Source organism: Erinaceus europaeus, chromosome 18 (assembly GCF_950295315.1).
Source record: "Erinaceus europaeus chromosome 18, mEriEur2.1, whole genome shotgun sequence".
NCBI lineage: Eukaryota > Metazoa > Chordata > Mammalia > Eulipotyphla > Erinaceidae > Erinaceus > Erinaceus europaeus.
The window spans coordinates 55,903,058-55,921,599 of record NC_080179.1 but is presented as its reverse complement, the minus strand read 5'-3'; the positions used below and the strand labels follow the sequence as shown (position 1 = coordinate 55,921,599).

At 37.5% G+C, this 18,542-nt stretch overlaps 1 protein-coding gene and 1 non-coding gene across 2 annotated transcripts in view; both read right to left on the bottom strand.

Annotated features, from left to right (window-relative positions):
• Nucleotides 1-18,542, bottom strand: part of THSD7B (thrombospondin type 1 domain containing 7B) — a 1,062,005-nt gene that overhangs the window by 758,454 nt on the left and 285,009 nt on the right. The window lies entirely within an intron of this gene.
• On the bottom strand, nucleotides 12,843-13,033 carry LOC132534460 (U2 spliceosomal RNA). Its single transcript, XR_009546185.1, has one exon. It is a non-coding gene; the product is annotated as a U2 spliceosomal RNA (small nuclear RNA).

Sequence of the window (18,542 nt, the reverse complement as noted above, 5' to 3'; positions counted from 1 at the left end):
AAAGAGAGAGATACTGCCTTCAGCTCAACCATGAATCCCTGGTCATCTGTTACCCACACATGAAGCCAGCCCGGCGAAAACAACATAACCCGTCAAAAACAACAATAGAATAATAGTGGGAGACTTTAACACCACACTCTCACACTTAGACAGATCATCAAAGCAGAGAATCAACAAAGATACAAGAGAACTAAATGAAGAGATTGACAGACAGGACCTCTTGGACATTTTCAGAGTCTTTCACCCCCAAAAACTGGAATACACATTCTTTTCAAACCCACATAACACATGCTCAAGGACAGACCACATGTTAGGCCACAAATACAGCATCAATAAATTCAAGAGCATTGAAATCATCCCAAGTATCTTCTCAGACCACAGTGGAGTAAAACTAACATTTAACAAAAAATGGAAAATTATTAAAAGTCAAAGAATCTGGAAAGTAAGCAACATACTGCTTAAGAACTACTGGGTCAGAGAGATACTCAAGCAAGAAATACAAATGTTCCTGTAAACAAATGAAAATGAAGACACAACCTATCAAAATATTTGGGACACAGCTAAAGCAGTACTGAGAGGGAAACTTATAGCCATACAATCACATATTAAACAACAAGAAAAAGCTCAAATGAATGACCTTACTGCACACCTCAAGGACTTAGAGGAAAAGGAAAAAAGGAACCCCAAAGCAACCAGAAGGACAGAAATCACTAAAATTAGAGCAGAAATAAACACATCGAAAATAGGAGAACCATACAAAAGATCAATGAAGCCAAATGTTGGTTCTTTGAAAGATTAATCAAAATTGACAAACCCCTAGCCAGAGTCACCAAACAAAAAAGAGAGAAGACTCAAATTAATAGAATTGTACATGATGGAGGAGATATCACAACTGACACCACAGAAATCCAGAGAATCATGCAAAACTTCTATGAAGAACTATAGGCCACCAAGCTAGAAAATCTGGAAGAAATGGAACAATTCCTATAAACATATGTCCTTCCAAAACTGAACCAAGAAGAACTACAAAACCTAAAAGCACCAATCACAGACAAAGAAATTGAAACCGTTATTAAGAATCTCCCCAACAACAAAAGTCCTGGACCAGATGGCTTCAAAAATGAATTCTACAAAACTTTCAGGAAACAGTACCCATACTTCTTAGCTTTTCCATAAGATTGAAGAAACAGGAATACTCCCTTCTACCTTCTATGAAGCCAACATCAACCTGATACCAAAGCAGATAGGGACACAACAAAAAAAGGAAAACTACAGATAGGAATGCAGATTGAAAGGGAAGAAGTCAAGCTCTCACTATTTGCAGATGATATGATAGTATACATAGAAAAACCTAAAGAATCCAGCAGAAAACTACTGGAAGTTATTAGGCAATATAGCAAGGTGTCAGGCTACAAAATCAATGTACAAAAATCAGTGGCATTTCTTATGCAAACACTAAATCTGAAGAAGAAGACATCCAGATATCACTCCCATTTGTTTCAGCAAAATCAATCAAATACCTAGAAATAAAGTTGACCAAAGAAGTGAAAGACTTGTATGATGAAAACTATGAGTCGCTACTCAAGGAAATAGAAACTGATACCAAGAAATGGAAAGACATACCATGCTCATGGATTAGTAGAATAAATATCATCAAAATGAATATTCTCCCCAGAGCCATATACAAATTTAATGCAATACCCATCAAAGTTCCACCAAGCTTCTTTAATAGAATAGAACAAACACTACAATCATTTATCTCGAACCTGAAAACACCTAGAATTGCCAAAAACATCTTGAGGAAAAGAAACAGAAATGGACACATCACACTCCCAGATCTCAAACTATATTATAAAGCCATTGTCATCAAAACCGCATGGTACTGGAACAAAAATAGGCACACAGACCAGTGGAACAGAGCTGAAAGGCCAGAAATAAATCCCCACACATATAGATATCTAAACTTTGATAAGGGGGCCCAAAGCATTAAATGGAAGAAGGAGGCTTTCTTCAATAAATGGTACTGGGAAACTGGGGTGTAATATGCAGAAGAATGAAATTGAACCACTTTATCTCACCAGAAACAAAAATCAACTCCAGATGGATCAAAGACCTGGATGTAGACCAGAAACAATCAAATACTTAAAGGATAACATTGGTAAAACACTTCTCAGCAATTGGCCTATAACAATTTGCATTTATCAGGCACAGAGAAAAAAAATGTGCTACATGATTGATTCAGTTGTATTAGACTATGAACTTTACTAAACACACACACACACACACACACACACACACACACACACACACCTGTGAAATCCATACATCCACTTAAAATGCATGCATATAGGCATACAGAATCTGAAATGTAACCAAAATTTTGAATAATCTTATATTCCATGTCTAAGCTCAGAAGCATTCAATAGAAGATAATAGAATAGATTGAACAGTGCAGAGAAAAATGTTCACCTTCAGGTTTGTCATACATATAATAACATTGTAATTATACTCAGTGTATAAGCCCATATTTATCTTAAGAAGCATATTTTACAATGTTAATCATTTTATTTTTCTAAATTGAAAATAGTCATTAATTAAAAAAATATAACAAAATTAATAGCAATTAAAATTCTGATTTCCAAATAATGAAACCAATATTATGTGAAAACATCATTCACCTGCTATTTCCATTTCTATGAGAACAAAAACAACAAAGCTCTATATAAATTGTGGATTTAATATCACATTCATTTAACATGCTAAAATTCTGCTTTGGAGTAAATTATCTGGATGAGGAAGGGCAACACTGATAAATGCACAGGTCACATTAAAATTTAAGGCTCTTGCATGTTAGCTGTCAGGCTCAGACAAAATTTAGAAAAGTCATTGGCTCCTTGGAATATACCTGAAATAGACCTACTAGCTTTCTCCAAAATGGAGAAATGCTATATTCTTGCCTTTAGGTTCCTAGTTATTTAATAATTTGTTCTGCCTTAAATCTTAATGCTTTATCAGCCACCAAGTTTCAGATGCTACCATGAAGTCAACCTGACTTCCCCGGGCAGATGACCTCACCAGTGTGTCCTGGAGCCCCACCTCCCCAGAGCCCTGCCACACTAGAGAAAGATAGAAATAGGCTGGAGTATAGATCGACCTACCAACACCCATATTCAGTGGGGAAGCAATTATAGAAGCCAAAGTCCCACCTTCTGCACCCCATAATGACCCTGGATCCATGTTCCCAGAGAGATAAAGAATAGGAAAGCTTTCAAGGGTGGTGGGTGGAATATGGAGTTCTGGCAGTGAGAATTTTGTGAAACTGTACCCCTTCTGTCCTATGATCCTGTCAGTATTTCCATTTTATAAATATTTTTTAATTAAAATTTTGTGATCCCTTCTTTTTTTCTTTTTTTTCTGCTTGTGTTTTTGCAGAAGGTGAAAATATGTGAGCATTTTAATACGGTATTCTTGAAGAAGCAGACAACTACTAGGGAATTTTATTCTCTTAGTTAAGTCATCCTTAACTGGATTAGTTTAAAAGAATGTATCACCTATTCAAAATCATTGCTTTTAAGACAGCCTGCAGGATGCCTAAAATTTTAATGGCATTCACTAAGATATCTGCAACAAAGAAAAAAGGGAACTCTAGAGCACAGAGAAATAAGCACATTCTCCTCAGCTTTTATACAATGTTTGCCTATGTTTGAAGTAGCAACTGTGATTTAATGCCTTTTAACAAACAATAGGATGTTAAAAGCTTTATTTATTATTATTTTTTTAAATTTTCTTATCATTATTTATTTATTGGATAGAGACAGTGAGAAATTGAGGGGATGGGAAGAGATAGAGAGAAAGAGACAAAGAGACCTGCAGCCCTGCTTCATCACTCATGAAGCTTTCCCCCCTGCAGGTGGGGACCAGGGACTTGAACCTGGGTCCTTGAGCACTGTAACGTGTGCTGTTAACCAGGTGAGCCACCGCCTGGCCCCATAGCTTTAAGTCTTTTATGTGGGTTTCCTAGAGTTCATAAGATTTAAAGCAACAAGGCAGAATTGAGAGGAAGGGCAGACGACAAATGCATAGAGGGAAATCAGCAGAGATGATAGTCCTAAGTCTCTATTCCTACATCTATCATGAAAAGTACTGCTAACCACAGCAGAGGATGTTTACAAAGCCACCTAACACTTATTTATACTCTCAGCAAAAATCCGATCATTAGAAAGTTCAACCAGGAGTCAAGTGTATCTCATCTATTGTCTTTATTTGCATTCCTCTGCCAACTAGTGACCGAGCATTTTTTTCATACTTTGACTATCCCTTTGGATCTCTTCTTTAGTGTTTTTTGTTTGTTTGTTTGTTTTTGTTGTTTGTTTTTTTTACTCCTGTGAGAAAGTCACACGTTAGAAAGGACAGTTAACAACAAGTGTTGGACAGGCTATGTGAGTAAAAGAACAATTCCTCTCCTGTGCATATGTCCAAAGGAAACAAACTACAGCAGCACAATTTGTAGTAGCCCAAACTTGGAAACTATCCAGGTGTTCAATGATAAATGTTTAGCTTATAAATTATTACAAAAATATTGGAATACTACTCAGCCCTAAAGAATGATGAAATCATCAACTTTGCCATCATCTTGGATGGGGATTGAAGGTATCGGTTAAATCAGAAAAGCCAAAACAAGAGGGATGAATACTGAATGAGCTTACTCATAGGTGGAACTTAAGTAACAAAGACAGAAAGGGAAAATACAAGGTGAAACTTGAACTGGATTTGGTAGATTACACCAAGGCAATGGACTCTGGGGAGGGGCAATGGAAGGTCTTGATGGGAGGATCTCTGGAAAATATAAATTTAAAATGAATATAAATAAAGAATGAACAGCTTTCCAAGGAAAAAATATCCATCAGTGAGTCATACATGAGATATCAATAGGAAGTCAACACAAATTGCAAAAGGATTTTTAAAAATTATTTTATGATAACTTGTTTTAATTAATTTTATTAAAAATTCCATTGAAATTTTTATAGGAACCAATGAAAACTCTCATTAATACCAGAACTATTTTCAAAATCCATTTTTTTTCCTTTTCTTTTTTATTTATTTATTGGGGAATTAATGTTTTATATTCAACAGTAAATACAATAGTTTGTACATGCATAACATTCCCCAGTTTCCCATATAACAATACAACCCCCACTAGGTCCTCTGTCATCCTTCTTGGACCTGTATTCTCCCCACCCACTCACCCCCACCCCAGAGTCTTTTACTTTGGTACGATACACCAATTCCAGTTCAGGTTCTATGTGTGTGTGTGTGTGTGTGTGTGTGTGTGTGTGTGTGTGTGTGTGTGTTTTCTGATATTGTTTTTCAACTTCTGCCTGAGAGTGAGATCATCCCATATTCATCCTTCTGTTTCTCACTTATTTCACTTAACATAAATTGTTCAAGGTCCATCCAAGATCGGCTGAAAAAGGTGAAGTCACCATTTTTTACAGCTGAGTAGTATTCCATTGTGTATATATACCACAACTTGCTCAGACACTCATCTGTTGTTGGACACCTGGGTTGCTTCCAGGTTATGGCTGTTACAAATTGTGCTGCTAAGAACATATGTGTACACAGATCTTTTTGGATGGATATGTTGGGTTCCTTAGGATATATCCCCAAGAGGGAAATTGCAGGATCATAGGGTAGGTCCATTTCTAGCCTTCTGAGACTTCTCCAGACTGTTCTCCACAGAGGTTGGACCAATTGACATTCCCACCAGCAGTGTAGGAGGGTTCCTTTGACCCCAAACCCTCTCCAGCATTTGCTGATGTTACCTTTTCTGATGTATGATATTCTCACAGGAGTGAAGTGATATCTCATTGTTGTCTTTATTTGCATTTCTCTGACAGTCACAGACTTGGAGCATTTTTTAATGTGTTTTTTGGCCTTTTGGATCTCTTCTGTGGTGAGTATTCTGTCCATGTCCTCCCCCCATTTTTGGAGGGGTTATTTGTTGTCTCGTTGTTGAGTTTGGCAAGCTCTTTATATATGTTGGTTATTAAACTCTTGTCTGATGTATGGCATGTAAATATCTTCTCCCATTCTGTGAGGGGTCTCTTAGTTTGGGTAGTGGTTTCTTTTGCTGTGCATAAGCTTTTTAATTTGATGTAGTCCCATAGGTTTATGCTTGCCTTAGTCTTCTTTGTAATTGGATTTGTTTCATTGAAGACGTTTTTAAAATTTATGCGGAAAAGAGTTCTGCCAATATTTTCCTCTAATCTGATAGTTTGTGGTCTAACATCCATGTCCTTGATCCACTTGGAATTTACTTTTGTATTTGGTGAAATACAGTGGTTCTGTTTCATTCTTCTGCATGTTTCAACCCATTGTTTCCAACACCATTTGTTGAAGAGACTCTGCTTTCCTCAGTTAATAGTCTGGGTCCCTTTGTCAAAGATTGGATGTCCATAGGTGTGGGGGCTTATTTCTGGGCTCTCAATTCTATTTCAATGGTCAGTGTGTCTATTCATGTTCCAGTACCAAGCAGTTTTGATGATAATGGCCCTATAATACAATTTGAGATCTGGGAGTGTGATGCCTCCGGTTCTGTTCTTTTTTCTCAAGATTGTGGTGAAAAACTGGAAGCATTTCCACTCATATAAGGCAACAGACAGGGCTGCCCACTATCACCATTACTATTCAACATAGTGTTGGAAGTTCTTGCCACAGCAATCAGGCATGAGCAAGGAATTAAAGGGATACAGATTGGAAGACAAGAAGTCAAAATCTCCCTATTTGCAGATGACATGATAGTATACATAGTAAAACCTAAGGAATCCAGCAAGAAGCTTTTGGAAATCATCAGGCAATACAGTAAGGTGTCAGGCTACAAAATTAACATTCAAAAGTCAGTGGCATTCCTCTATGCAAACACTAAGTTAGAAGAAATTGAAATCCAGAAATCAATTCCTTTTACTATAGCAACAAAAACAATAAGATATCTAGGAATAAACCTAATCAAAGAAGTGAAAGACTTGTATACTGAAAATTATGAGTCACTATTCAAGGCAATTGAAAAGACATAAAGAAGTGGAAAGATATTCCATGTTCATGGGTTGGAAGAATTAACATCAACAAAATGAATATACTACCTAGAACCATATACAAATTTAATGCTATCCCCATCAAGATCCCAAGCACATTTTTTAGGAGAATAGAACAAATGCTACAAATGTTTATCTGGAACCAGAAGAGACCTAGAATTGCCAAAACAATCTTGAGAAAAAATCCAATCTTTTGCCTGAGATATATGTGTGCTAGAATGTTCCATTGACTCTCATTAGAAAAATATAAAATCAGCAGTTAAGAGTTATCAAATAAAACTTCTCTTTGTAGAGCATGAAAATTCACTTCTAAAAGACAACTCCATATGGGAGCAGCACAGAATATTTGGAATGGATATTTATATGGGAAGCAAAAATTACTGTGAACATCCAGGGTCTTTATGTATAATCATTGTGTTTTTCTAAGAGCATATTTTAAGCCCCTTTAATCTTTTCGGACAGATGCATCTTATTGAAGAGCAAAGTGCCTCTGTCACTTATCATTTCTGATTACAAATTATTACTTGCCAGTGGGATTACAAATTACTACTTGCCAGTGGCTAGAACATTCATTAAATCTAGCTTTCTTGACAGCAAAACAAATTAGAAAATATATCTAAATGACTCATCAGTTAATGCAAACTCCACACAGACAGAAAAACACATTTAAAATTTGTCTCTCAGGGTCTGGGTGGTGGCAGCCCTGGTTGATCACACACATTGCCATTTGTAAGGTCCCAGGCTTGAGTTCCCTCTCAGGACCTGTAGATGAGACACTTCATGAACAGTGAAGCAGGTCTGTGAGTGTCTATCTTCCTCTCTTTGCCTCTCTATCTCTCCCTCTCTTCTCAATATTTATCTGTCCTATCAAATAAAATAGAAAGGAAGGAAGGTTTTAAAAAGGAAGAAAGAAAAAAAGAAGGGAGGAAGGAAAGAAGGAAGGAAGGGGAAAAAAGGTTGCCAGGAATGCTGAATTGGTAGTACTGTCACTGAGCTCCAGTGATAACCCTGGTAGCAGCTACAAAATAATAATAATAATAATAATAATAATAATGCTTAGCAATACTTTTGGCTTGAATTCTTTCTAGCAATTCTGAAGTCTAAAGGAAAAAATTTCAATTGTCATAGATTTCATTGTAATCTGAGAAAAATTGTATCTTTTAGATCACTATAAGATACAACCTTCTAACCACTTAGAATGTCTTAACGGAAATATAAGCTTATATCTCATAGTTTTAAGAAGAAAGAATGAAACTAAGACAAATTCAAAGACTTGTCCAAGGTCACAAAGTTATTTGGAGTAGATATAGACTTGAGCAATTCATTCAAGAAAATACAACCCAAAGCTTTTTGTACTCTATAGTAATGATTTTTGTTATGATAGTGTTAAGCCTGCAAAGCAAGAGTAAGAACACTGTTTGTAATATGGGGCATAAGGGAGCAAGGAAGGGAAATCAATAAATGGTGGAAATTACTTTAAGATACATACACCACAAGTAACACACTTCCAGTTCATGCAGAGATTTTCCAATGCTCTAGACTATCACCTAGAGCAGACAGCTACTCCCAGTGACCACTTACTGTCTACATGCTTAAGAAGAAATACTGACTTCACCAGTGTGTCCTGGAACTCCACCTTCCCAGAGCCCTATGCTACTAGGTACAGATAGGAAGAGGCTGGAGTTATAGACTGACTCGCCAATGCCCAGGTCCAGGAGAGAAGCAATTACAGAAACCAGACCTTCCACTTTCAACACCCCATGAAGATCTTTGGTTCATACTCCCAAAAGGATAAAGAATAGGGAAGCTTCCAATGGAGGGGAGGGGATATGGAACTCAGGTGGTAGGAATTGTATGGAATTGTACCCCTGTTATGCCATAGTGCTGTTGATCATTAAATCACTAATAAAATTTTTAAAAATGAAATGCGTGTGTACTCTGCAAATTTAAACACATGTAGTACAATAAACTATTTGATTTATTTATCTTAAAGAAGTACTGAAGGTGTATTCAAATGTATTTAAGGATGCATAGAGGTCTCTAGCCCACAAAGGAAGGCTCAGACACTAATCGGAATATTAGCAATGACTATTATTCTTTATTTTTTTAAATATTTTATTTTATTTATTAATTCCCTTTTGTTGCCCTTGTTGTTTTACTGTTGTAGTTATTATTGTTGTTGTCGTCGTTGTTGGATAGGACAGAGAGAAATGGAGAGAGGAGGGGAAGACAGAGAGGAGGAGAGAAAGATAGACACCTGCAGACCTGCTTCACCGCCTGTGAAGCGACTCCCCTGCAGGTGGGGAGCCGGGGTTCGAACCGGGATCCTTAAGCTGGTCCTTGTGCTTTGCGCCACCTGCGCTTAACCCGCTGCGCTACAGCCCGACTCCCTCTTTCTTTTTTTTTAATTCCACATTTACTTCCAATATCATAACTAAATTATTGGTATTGTTAGAATTTGTTAAATGAGGCCATGGAATCTGCTCAAAACAAAAACTGCTTAGGATCCCTAACTATCTACTTCAGGCCGTTTCACATATGGTGCAGTTTAATTGTTTTTAGCAGCAATATCTCTTGAGTAAATGGAACTCTGAAATGCCCATTAGGTAAAATATGTTTAGAGTCTGTTTTTAGTGCATCTGATGCAAAGGACCAAGGGGTCTGCTGTTCCTCTCCAGCGCCTTGCCCCTGTCTCAGTCTCAGCTCAGTGGCCCAATTCCAGTGATGGCCCTGGGGGCTCTCGGGTTCTGATACTTGTCACTGGATATTTATGGAGTGCTGTCACCCCATAAATATGGCTCCAGTCTACTTAGATTTTACTTAACAATAAGTCATTCAGCCAAGTCCTCTATATCACCAAGAGAAGCAAAACACAATATTGACTCAGCTCTTTCGTATCAACTAAGTAGAACACGCAATAATACTGGCACATATGTGGCTGCATCTTATACTTCCTCCATTGGGCTTACTTTTTCTTGTCTTTTTAATACAGTGCTGAGACTGTAACGTGGAATTTGGACACATCTGATACTGGTAAGATACCTCCTGGTTCTGATGAATATATTTTTGTGTAATGCTAAGGAATGATTCCAAGGCATTGTACTTATGAAATACCCCTACTAGTAGCACTCCAGGGTTAAGACTTTTACACTTATTTAGAAAGATAAAGACTCAGAAAGATAGAGGAGAGGGGAACAAATGGAGAACAGGAGAGAGTGGAGCAAAAGCATTGCTACATTATCCATGGAGTTCCACCTTGGTGCTGTCCAAGATGTTCCCATGCAGCAGTACCAGAGATCAAACCCAGCACTGGGTGAGCTCTCTCCTAGACCTGCCACCAAATTGTGTTCGCTATTTTTAGAGATAGACAGACAGAGGTACACATAGGCAAAAAGAAGGGAGGAGGAGGCTGAGGGGGAGAACTTCATCATCAATGAGTGTCAATCACTTCCATCCTTGACTCTGTCCCTGGTGTTCCCATGCTGTTCTGGAGATTAAAGCCAGAGTTTTCTACACAGAAAGCATACACACAGTAGCTGAGTTACCTCCCAGGCCTCTTCCTTTTGTTTCTGAACACGTAGGTAGTGATACCTGGGGCAGTATTAACAACTGTTTGCTTTAGATTACACAGAAAGCAACCTAGAGGAGGAGTTTGGAAGCTGCATTTTTCTACATTTTGTCCTTCCTTTCAAAGAGTAAAAAAAAGTGCTGTGTCTACAGTGAACAATACTTATAAATTGAGGGGGCCCGGCAATGGCGCACCTAGTTAAGTGCAGAAAGAACCATGCAAGGCACCTCCCCACCTGCATGGGGAGGGGGTGCAGATTTCTTCAAGAGCAGTGAAGCAAGTCTGCAGGTGTCTGTCTTGCTCTCTCCCTTTCTATCTTCCCTTCCCATCTCAATTTCTCTGTCTTATGCAATTTTAAAAAAATGGAGAAAAGGTCTACAAGGAGCAGTGAATTCCTAGTGCAGGCACCAAGCCCCAGCAATAACCCTGGAGGTAAAAAAAAAAAAAAAAAGATACCTTGATTTTTATTGTCTATGAGTGGTTCACTGAAAAGCCATTGGTGCTAGGGCTATGCACACAGTTTTCGTATATACATAAAATGAAAGAACATGATGGTATCAACATACTTTATTTCCCATTAAGCAACTCATAAATTAATTCTGTGTGGGACAAAACATCCCCAGATCATATTCAAAATATTATGTTTTAGAAATTTCAATTTTCTAAGAGTTGCAGAGAACCTAGTATGTTCTCTCTAATAATAGCTAGTCATATAATAGACAAGTGTGTGGGAAGAAGATGTAAGCTGTATTATGGTAGAACATCTAGGCCATTTATTATTTTTTTCTAAGGAAATAACTATATCTATTTTGGAAAAGAAATGTAAAATAATTTGATGTTACTCTTGTCATCTAATAAATTTCCTAGTTAGTAAAGCTGGAAAAATCAGAACAACCATACCATGATATAACAATATTTTTCCTTATCTAGATAAAGCTAGAAGTACTTGTTTAGTAGTCTAATGAGGTATTATTAGGCTACTGAGTAATTTCAAAGACGTAACTGTGATCAGTGTGTACAGAACAGTGACAAGGTTCAATGATGAGAAGGCATAAACTACCTTGGACCAGCCACTGAACACATTCTGGTTTATGACCCACTGAACAAGCTCTAACTGTATATGGTAGAACTCAGATTTTAGGTTTTCTATATCATTTCAAACAGCATCTGTACTCTGCTGGGTTTGCTTCAGGATATGATACGAGGCATTTCATTGGCTCGAACTGGGATCCTTTAAGCCAGTCCTTGCACTTTGCGCCACCTGTGCTTAACCCACTGCACTACCGCCCAACTCCCAGCTTTACTGATTTATTAAGCCATACTAGGAACATAAAATGATTCCAATGTTCTGCAATAACATACAGCCAACAAATTTATTTTATAAATATTAATGTTATATAAAAAGATATATCATCAAATATACTATATACTGTATATAATATTACAAAGCATTATTAACAGTATACCATGCTGTTGGGTACATAGCATTACATTACTACATTAAATTGTAATAAGTATTTTTAATTGAGGGGGTTAATGCTTTACAGAGCAATCACTGACATATGCATACAATTTCATTATATAATAGGCCCCCAGAGTTTTCTTACTATCCACTGCCTCCCTCCCTCCACAGAGTCCTTTGTTTTGATACAATACACCCTGTCCAGTTCATGTTTCACTTTGCCTTCTCCCTCTCCTCCCTACTTTATTAAGTCCCATTAATAGGTGAGATCATGTTATATCTGTCCTTTCCTTTCTGGCTTATCTCATTCAACATAATGATGTTGAGTTTCATCCAAGAAGATGCAAAGGAGACAACCTCATCATTTTTTAAGAGCTGAGTAGCATTCCATCATGTATATATACCACAATTTTTAATTTGTTTTTATTGCACAGCAGGTTAAGTGCATGTGGCACAAAGTTCAAGGACTGGCGTAAGGATCCCGGTTCAAGCCCCTGGCTCCCCACCTGCAAGGGAGTCGCTACACATGCAGTGAAGCAGGTCTGCAGGTGTCTATCTTTCTCTCACCCTCTCTGTCTTCCCCTCCTCTCTCCATTTCTCTCTGTCCTATCCAACAACAACAACATCAATAACAGCAACAATAATAACTACAACAATAAAATAGCAAGGGCAACAACAAAAGAAAATAAGTAAATATTTAATTTTTTAATTAATGTATTTATTTTGGTGCACCATTCCTGAAAGTACTGCAGTATCAGGTCGATGCATGGAGCGAATAGAGAAAGCCCCTATTCCAACTCCCTGCTTCAAAAATCCATTTAATATATTGTTCTCAGAAAGAGGACGTATCAGATATTGAACTGGTAAGACCAGATACTACACTTGATCTTAGACAAAAGGCCAAGAAGCAATATATACTACAATTTTTTTAACCACTCATCTGATGTTAGATATCTGGGTTTCTTCCAGATTCTTGCAATTACAAACTGTGCTACCATGAACATAGGTACATAGAGATCTCTTCTGATAGGTGTTTGTTTCCTTTGGGTAAATTCCCAAGAAGGAACTGCTGGGTCATAGAGTAGGTCCATTCCTAGTGTCCAGATAAACCTCCAAATTGCTTTCCACAGTGGTTGGAACATTTTGCACCAGTAGTGAAAAAGTGTCATTTTTCTTCCACATCTTCTCCAACATTAGCCATGCCTGTCCTTTCTAAAGTATGACATTCTCACAGGTGTAAAGTGATATCTCATTGTTGTCTTTATTTGCATTTTACTGATGATCAAAGACTGAGCACCTTCTCGTATATCTGCTAGCCCTCTGGATCTCTTCCTCAATGAAATGCTTGTCGTTGCCCTGGCCCCATTTTCGTGTGTGTGTGTGTGTGTGTGTGTGTGTGTGTGTGTGTGTGTGTGTTTCATTTACTGAACTCTTTATGTATTGTGTAAAGAACTCCTCCCATTCCACTGGGAATGTGTCTCTCTGGGTAATGGTATCCTTCCTGTGAAGAAGCTTTTCAGTTTGATGTAGTCCCATTGGTTTGTTTGTTTTTTTGTTTGCTATTGGATTTGAGTCTTGGATTTTTTGAAGCATAGGTCATAAATTGTCCTGCAAATGTTTTCTTCTATGTACTTAGTAGTTTTGGGCCTAATATCCATGTCATTGATCCACTTGGAGCTGACTTTTGTGCATGGTGATAAGCGATGGTTCGATTTCATTTGCTTGTATGTTTCAATCCAATTTTCCCACCACCATTTGTTAAAGAGACTCTCCTTTCACCATATAGTGGTATGGGCCCCCATGTCAAAGTTAGCTGGTTGTAGATGTGGAGGATTATTTAGGTATCTTCAATTTTATTCCATTGGTCTGTGTGTCTATTTTGGTTCCAGTACCAGGCCATTTTGATTACAGTAGCTCTGTAGTATAGCTTAAGGTCAGGCAGTATGATTCCTCCAGTCCTGTTTTTTTTTTTTTTTTCTGAAGATTGCTTTAGCAATCTAGGTATTTTTTGATTCCAAATAAATTTTTGAAGCTTTTGTTCTATTCCTTTAAAGAAGTTCATTGGTGCCTTGATAGGGATGGCATTAAATCTGTATATGGCTCTGGCCAGGATGGTCATTTTGACAGTGCTAATCCCTCCAATCCATGAGGATGGGATGTATTTCCATTTCTTTCTATCTCTTTCTATTCCATTGAAGAACGTTTCATAGTTTTCAGTATATAAGTCATTCACTTCCTCTGTTAACTTTAGTAGCAAGTATTTGATTTTTTTTGCTGCTATGGTGCAGAAGACTGATTTCCATAGCTTTTCTTATTATTATTTGGTGTTTATATAGAATAATTCCATTGATTTTTGTATATTTATTTTGTAACCTGTCACTTTATTATATTGTTCAATGACATCTAAAACAACAAGGTTATTGTTGGGACTAGGTGCCTACACTATGACTCTATTTTTCCCAGTGGCCATTATTTTTCCTTTTTAATTGTTTATATTTTTTGAAGACAGCCATAAATCAAGAGAGAAGGGAAAGATAGAGAGGGAGAGAGATAGAAAGAACCCTGCAACACAGCTTCACCATTGGCAAACAAGTGGGAACCAGGGTCTCAAACGTGGGTCCTTGCACATATGTAATCAACCAGACATGGCACCACCCAGCCCCTACTTTTTAAATTTCTTTTTTTTTCCAGTAGAGGCAGAGAAAAATGTAGAGGCAAAGAGAGAAGAAGAGAAAGAGGCAGAAACAGAGACACCTGCACATAGGTCCACCACTTGTGAAGCTTTCCCACTGTGAAACCTTGTAAACAGTAACACTGACACATGCATTCAACCAGGTGCACCAACCTCAGGTCCCTGTAATAAGTATATTACATATATTTAATCCAATTATATATCTTATGCATACATACATTCATTATATATTTTATTATATATAGTTATATATGACATATATAAACATGTGAAATAATAGCTTAATAGTTACAGAATCATATTAGATATAATAAATACAAGTTTCTGTATGTAAATAAGCACACACACATACATACAGATTTATATGTGTGTTGTTAATTGATTCTATTAACCTTTTAATATATATACATATATATATATATATATATATATATATATATATATATATATAACTAGTACATCTCAATTTTGAACCTTAAGTTGATTGCCTCAAGCACATAAAATACTGTTTGTCTGTATCTTCTATTCCTACTCCCCATCACCAATAACTTCAAGAAATATTTATATTGTTTCTATTCCTTCAACATAAATAAATCGGTAATTTCCACCTTTAATGAAAATACTGTATCACGTGCTTCTAAATGCAAACACCAAGATACTGATAATTTGACACTTAAGATTTTTTTTCTTTCTCCACACAGACACAAATAAGAAACAGAGGAAACACTGAGAAGTATTTGCACCTCATCCCTCAAATGACTGATTTACATGCAGTACCATTCTAGAGTGAGCCATATCCTGTTATGTCCCTTTCTTCCAAAGATCTACAATGAATTCAAGATTTAGATATAGAAATGCAATGTCCAATTGAACATTCCATTCTATGGTCACTAACATACTGTAACTTGCAATTAGATTCCTTTGGCACTCCAGATTTCATAGAACTGCTCTGAGACTTCCTAAATTGTATTTTGATGAAACAACTTATAAGAAACCTCTACCACTCTGAATATATATATGTCTTAAATACTATGATTTACTTGAGGTTATCTTTAGCTCTATTCAAAACAGATGAAGTCTCAGTATGACTCCCTCCCCTTTACTTGTGTATAGGTGACCACATAGGGGCTATTTCAGATGACTGATCTACCGAGTCCCTGCAAGAGAGAATGATATTCCTTTCACTGCTCACCTAGGGGAAAGGAAGGAACAAAATGAGCTTTAATACTCAGTCTTGGGGCAGTCTTGGGGTGGGTGACCTGTCTGACTCCCATTGAAACACATTTGCAAGCACTGCCCAGCCTCTGTATATCTCACTGAGGAGTCTCTTTCGGGGTGAAATACTTCACTATTCCTCTTTGATCTACTTCTGTCCCGAGACAACTTCAATAGGAAATGAGGGCAGAATATTGCTTTCAAAGTTTTGTCAAGCCAAGTCACTGTAATGTGGAGGTAACTGCAGACATGAGCACTTTGTCAGTGGTCTGTAATTCTGGCCCAAGACAGGGACAACAGCAGTTAGCCACAGCCAGAATATCAGCACCATACTTGGCCACCTGGGTTTTGTATATGAAAAGACACAGCGGGAAGGGTTCTCTTCTCACAGAGGCTGAGAAGCTGATCTTAAATGTCAATGTCTGGGGGCCGGGTGGTAGCACAGCAGGTTAAGCATACATGCTGCAAAAGTGCAAGGCAGGCATAAGGGTCTTGGTTCCAGCCCCCGGGTCCTCACCTACAGAGGGGTCGCTTCACAAGTAGTGAAGCAGGTCTGCAGGTGTCATCTTTTGCTCCTCCTCTATGTCTTCCCCACCTCTCTCGATTTCTCTCTGTTCTATCCAACAGCAATGTCAGCAATAACAACAACAATAATAAAAACAACAATAAACAACAAGGGCAAGAAAAGGGAAAAATAGCCTCCAGGAGCAGTGGATTTGTAGTTCAAGCACTGAGCCCCAGAGCCCCAGCAATAACCCTGAGGAAAAAAAAAAAGAAAGAAAAAAAGTCAATGTCCATTCATTCTTTCAGAAATCTAAGGAAGAGTCAGCATGGTCAATTACTGTATTTAAAATAGGATAAAGCAGACTGTCAGAAATACCTGGAGTTCCAGAGACTTTAACTCAAATAAGTTTTTTTGTGACTTTTGAGTACACACTTTTTCATACTAATCTTCAATCATTTCAACTACAAACTTGTGAAAGTAGGTGTGATACCCATAGAACTCTTAACATAGTGCCTGACACACAAGTGCTGAACAAATAGCAAGCCTGTGTTATTACAGAAGTATTGTATGGTTTCTGTGTGACTAGCAGATGTCTAGAAGCATCCTTAGTCTCCAATCAATAGACACTAGACCCTCTATGAATCTACACTAGTAATCACAATTACCAAATATCCCTTGGGAGCAAAATCTCTGCACTAGAGAACCACTGAACTGCACTTTTTCACCTGGTTCTAACTTGTCCATCTCATAAAGAAGTCACTTTACTTGTCTAATATAGTATGTCAGCAACCATAAAGGGGAAGTCCAGGGCAAGAAGCTGCATCACTGTGCTCCACATCTTTAAAATGTCTGTTTAGACCAAAAGTGAAATCTATTCAACATTCTAAGTTCAACATCAGGCTGTCCAAAGTAATATTTATGTAACTGTGTGTTTTATCTCTCCCCAGTGTTTATTAACCTTCAGGAAACATTTGGTCCAAACCCCCTCCATATATTTCAGTGCTGTTTCTTCCAGGTTCACTTCATTGTCATCTTTCCTTGCTTTAAACATGTTTCAGATGTATAAATCAGACATAGCTGGATTTATATTCTCCGTACTTTATCTGTGTGGTTGTGGGGGCTTAATCACAGTTTTATATCCTAAGTAAAATTAAAGGAGATTTTGTGAATTTAACAGTTGTGTCAAGAGCTAGATCTTCAGTAAGACCTACTATGGAGAGCAAATCTCAAAACTACAGAGTTGTAGTTCAGAAGTGAAGCACTGATATCATCCTTTTTTTTTTTTAGGGCCAAACACAGAGGTGACATAATTCTTTACGCCCCATTAAATGCACTCTGCTTATTCACATGCACAAGATGATTGACCTTATCTTTCCCACAAAAGTGTAAGTTAAAAAAGCAATTCAATAAATTGAATACAAGTCAAATTTTCTATCTTCCATGGTTAAGATGTGGAATCAGGACAATAAAGGTGGTGAAGGCAAAGCATTTCATTATCAAGGAAGAAAAAGGTCAGGGTTTTCAACACTGTGAATTGTCCAAAGGGAATAGTAAATACTTCCTACCAACAAAGAAAACCAATTCCATTCCTTTGGGTTGATTTGAACATGACCATTTATCATTCAAGATGCTATCTGTAGTGGTTTTGACAGAGGAGGTTTTTAGTAAGATGTTTAAAAATCTCATAGAGGGTTAGAGAGACAGTTCACAAGCTAGAGTGCATATCTTTCCATGTATGTAGGCAAACTGAGACCCCAGGCACTCCACAGAGGGCACACTAGCACGGGAGGACCATCTAGTGCTGAGGTCTCTCTCCCTATGTCTACCTGGAAGAAAAGGCAGCCAGAAGCTGTGAAATCACACAATGACAATGAGGGACCCCAACTTTGCAAAATAATCATAATACAGTCAGAGAAAAGACAAAATATTTCACTCAAAGGAGACTCTGGCAAAGAGGATTTCTGCTCTCATCAACAACAACAAAATGGTTTTTGTTATTGCTGAGTTTC